The sequence below is a fragment of the Chrysochloris asiatica genome, unplaced genomic scaffold (assembly GCF_000296735.1).
Source record: "Chrysochloris asiatica unplaced genomic scaffold, ChrAsi1.0 scaffold00031, whole genome shotgun sequence".
NCBI lineage: Eukaryota > Metazoa > Chordata > Mammalia > Afrosoricida > Chrysochloridae > Chrysochloris > Chrysochloris asiatica.
In genome coordinates, this window is record NW_006408549.1 from 7,867,047 (window position 1) to 7,871,869 (window position 4,823).

Genomic DNA, 4,823 nt, shown 5'->3' on the forward strand with positions numbered 1-4,823 from the left:
GACGTGGAGCGAAGGAGCAGCTGGGGACTTTAGATCCAGAGAAGGACTGTGTGCAGAAGACTGGGGGGGAGGGGTGTGGGGACAGGCTTGCAGGGTATAGCCTTTGATTGATTGATTGATGATGCATGGAGGGTATTGTAACCATGAAAATGAAACGATAGAATAAATGTAAAATTAATGTTCTCCCATGTAAACGATCATATAATTCACAATAAAACATTTTAAAAACAGAACATCATATATGAAGAAAGCAAAAAGTCATTAAGAAGACAAGAAAGAAGGAAAAGGTCAAAATGGATGCCAGAAGAGACTGAAACTTGCTCTCCAGTATAGAGATGCTAAAGCAAATGGAGGAAATGAGGAGGCACAAGAGCTGAACAGATAATTTCAAAGATCAACTCAAGAAAATAAAGCCAAATATTACACCAAAATGTGCAAAGATCTGGAGCCAGAAAACGGAAGAACACGTGTTCCTCAGCATTCCTCAATATGGGGGAACTGAAGAAAAAATTCAAGCCTCAACTTTCGTTATTGAAAGATTCTCTGGACAATTATTGAATGATGCAGGAAGCATCAAGGGAAGATGGAAGGAATACACAGAGTCACTGTACCAAAAGAAAATGGTTGATGTTCAACTGTTTCTAGAGGTAGCATATGATCAAGAGCCAATGATACTGAAGGAATTAGAAAACAACAAAGCACCATGAATTGATGGAATAAAAATTGAAATCTTTCAGGAAAGTGAGGCGGCACAGGACGCACTCACTCATCTATGCCAAGAAATCTGGAAGACAACTATGTGGCCAACTGATTGGAAAAGATCCATATTTGTGCCCATTCCAAAGACAAGTGACCCAACGGAATGAAGGAATCATTTGACAATCTCTTTGATACTCCATGCGAGTAAAGTTTGTTTTGTTTTTTTTTTTACTACTAATGGCTTTTTCCCTTTTATTTTATTTTTTTTTAAAGTTTTTATTGTGAATTGAGTGAAAGTTTACAGGGCAGATCATCAGTTTTACATTGAACAAATCATACACTTTGTTTCATTACAATGATTATAATCCCCTTCATGTACCATCAGTTCACAGTATTTCTCTCTATCCACTTGAGCTTTTAAAAAAAAAACAAAACACACACTCAGGCATGCATATATATAATAATTTACATCTCCAAAGGGCACATTCTGCAAGTCTTCCTCCCTGCCCTCCAGCTCTTTGTCCTTTCTCTTCCCATGAATCTAGAGTCCTCAGCTGCTTTATGCCTCCATTTCTGCCTCCTTCTCTGGCATCGCTGCTTCTCTGAATAACGTCCTGCATTCTGCTTGTGCATTCCTCTCTTGATGGTCCTAGGGTCCTCTGTTTCTGGACAGTAAGATTAACCACTCCCCTATATTTGTTACAAAACTTCTACCTTTACAACTGTGACAGTCACAATTAGTCATAACAATTATTCACTATTGAATCCTACGAATCTTTTTTTTTTTTGAAAGCTTGTAAGCCTGTAGCCCCCCATTTTGGGTAGCCAATGTTCAAGTTGCCCATCCCTGCCTACTCTGTGTATGGAGGGGTTGGGAATGATTCTTGCTGTAAAGATTTGTTCCCTCTTTTGCGCTACTGCCTCCACAGGTGTAGGTCAAGTTCATCAAATTGTATCAGATTACTCTTTTTTTCCTCTTCTTTCTTCATCTAGTTGAGCTCTGATCATCCAGTCATTGAAGCCAGGTCAAGTGGGTATTATCTGCAAGTGTGGGTGTTCTTGTGCATATCCCTCTCTTCTTATCAGCTGGACGTTTCACTCTCCACTCTAGTCCTATGTGGCTATGTCACTGACTCTGGGCCCAAGAGTCCCCAGGTCTTGCCACATTGCTGGTCAACCAGGTCTCCACCCGGGGTTCACAGGAGTCTATTGAACATTGTAGGGCTTAGCTCGCAGCTTCATTGCTGTCTTTCCCTCACTTCCCCTTATCGGTGACAAACATGGTCACCAATCAGAGTGTGTAGTCCATTGAGTCTTAGTCTTGAAACAGAGTTTGCTCTAAGGAGACCCAACCACTTGCCTTGATGTCTCCTGGGCAAGCAACTTGCTTGTTCTTGTAGCAGAATCATACGAATCTTAGCCCCATCTCTTTTCACCAGACCTACCTAAACAAGATGAAATCTATTTAGTGGGGACTCTTTCCCCCATACTCTTAAACTAAACTCCTTCTTGAAACCTTTTAAGCCAGTCACTTTGTTCCTTTATCGCCCCGTCGGTTTAGGTAGCCAATGTAGAAGTTGCCCATCCCTATATACCCTGTGTACAGAGGGGATAGCATTGATACTTGAAGACTCCTTCCCTCTCTGTTGGTAGAGTAACTACCTCTCTGAGTACAGGTCAGGTTCATCAGATTGTAGCAATTTACCCTAGTTTCATTTATCAAAACAAATTTTTTTTTTTTTTTGGTAATCTTCCTCTAGTCAAGGTCTGAATATCGTGCCATCAAAGCTAGGCCAAATGGGTACTGTCTGCAAGTTTGGGTGTACTTCTGCATCTCCCCTCACTTCATATCAGCTGGATGCTTCACTCTCAGCTCTAGACCTCTGTGGCTATGTCCTTGTCCATGGGGTCAGGTATCCCCAGGACTCACCACACTTTGGACCAACCAGCCCTTCCTCTTCTCTCTCTCATCTCCAGGTCAACTGGAGTCAATGGACTGTGGTTGAACTCAGCCCTTTTCTTCATTGATGCCTTTCCCCTTCTTCCACTCACCAGTGGACCAACGTGGTCGCCAGCAAGCTTACATGCTTGTTGGTGTTCCCTTTGAGCTTCAGTCTTAGAGGGGAATTTGTCCTGAAGGAACTTTATTGCTAGCCTTAATGTCTTCCTGGTGAGCCGTTTGCTTATTCTTACAGTAGCCAGTTTATGCTGACATTTTGTTTGGGGGTTTTCCTGATGATCTTTCTTTGTACATGTGACTTCTATCTCTGTAGATATCCCAGGCTGGTCTGATTGTCCTTTCTATGGGGAATGTCCCACCTCAGAAGGTTCTGGATGGGACATTCCCAACATTCTTTTCTATCCCACTCACATGTCTATTTTACAACAGTAGGCAAGGGAAACTAATATTCATAAGACAGTCAAGCATTTTAGTATTATTTCCCCTCTTCAAGCTATACCTAGATCCCTGTATCCCAGAACCCTGTTGTTTCAAAGTTGAGCATGCATTACTATTTACCTCTGTCCCACTTAGGATATGCAAACCTGTCTCGGTGTTCCCTTATCTATCTTGTTCTTCTGCCTCCTCCCCCTTCTTGTATTGCCCTCCCCAACACCCGAACTAACCCCCCCGCCCCAACCCCATTGTTGTGATTACCTAATAGTCCATTAATTCTTCCCTCCATTTAAGACAGTCTATTTTATCCTGTAATCTACCTGACCTTCCCACCAACTGGATCTCTGTTCCTCTGTGTTTACCTTCTTTCACATTGTAATTGTTTTGATCATAGACTGACCTCCCAGATCCTTTGTTCTTATCATTTTACTCTGTTCTTTACTCTTCCTTTTGTCGACTGCGTTCACAGTGATGTTGCCACGTACATCATTCTGTAGTTGTTGTCTGTTCTTGGTTCTCAGTCCACAGAACTTCCTTTAGGATGTTGTTCATAGCAGGGTTGGCTTTGACAAAACCCCTTAGCTGCTGCTTATCCTGGAATGTTTTGATTACACCATCGTATTTGATTGACAGCTTTGCTGGGTAGAGGATTCTTGGGTGGCAGTTTTTTCTTTCAGTGCTTTATATATGTCTCCCCATTGCCTTCTTGCTTGGTTTCTGATGAGAGATCCGAGCTTAATGTGATTTGCTTGCCTTTGTATGTTACACTTCTCTTTTCCCTAGCTACCTTCAGGATTCTGTCCTTATCTTTGGTTTTAGAGAGCTTAATTAGGTGTTTTTCTTTAAGGGTCTATACTTGCTAGGGTTCATTGAGCTACTTGGATGCTTATCTTTTCACTTTTCAGGATTTAGGAAAATTTTCTTCCAGAAGCTCTTCAACTATCTCCTCTGTGGACCTGTGTGAATCTTCCTGTTCCAGAACGCCAATAATTCTTAAGTTATTCCTCTTCATGTTGTCCAACATGAATCTTAGACCTTCTTCAGATTTTTTAATCCTTTTTTAGAATGTTTGCTCTTCTATCTTAGTAGTGTTGAGAGATTTATCTTCTAGCTCACTAATTCTGGCTTTTATCTCTTCAATTCTATTCCTTTGCCCTTTCAGTGTATCGTCCATTTTTAATATTCTATTATTAATTGTTTGGACCTCTTTCATAGATTTTGATTGTTTCCAATGCTGTATCTATCTTATTTGATTGTTCCTGTAGTACCTTCCTGACTTCTTCCTTATTTTTCTCAACTCCACTGTGTAGTGTTTTGATACATTTCATAATCATTTTTCTGAATTCCTACTCAGGCATTTCCAAAGCCTGCCCATCTTACAGTATGGAGTGTAGGTCTACTTCCAGCTTATTTGCCTCACTCACTTTGTCTCACTTCTGGACATGTGCTGATATGGTCATCTGCTTCTGGATATTCAGGAGTTATCTGTGGCCTTAATACTTAGATGGGTGTGTTTTGTTTTTGTTTTTTTTATGTTTTCTGATTGCCTCCAGGTAAATGTGATCAGGAGATGGGCTTCACTTTTCACTCTTCTTCCTGAGAAAAATCCTGATCCCACTGTTGGTTGTTGTGATGTAACTCAGGATTTAATTTTCAGGCTATTTCCTTGTTAGTCTGCTTGTCCCACTCCACAATCCCCATTCAGGCCTTTTTTCTATTCATAAACAAT

At 41.0% G+C, this 4,823-nt stretch overlaps 1 protein-coding gene across 1 annotated transcript in view; it reads right to left on the reverse strand.

Moving 5' to 3' along the window:
- The window catches only part of INTS8 (integrator complex subunit 8), an 83,289-nt gene that overhangs the window by 3,436 nt on the left and 75,030 nt on the right, over window positions 1-4,823 (reverse strand). The gene's annotated exons all lie outside the window — the stretch shown is intronic.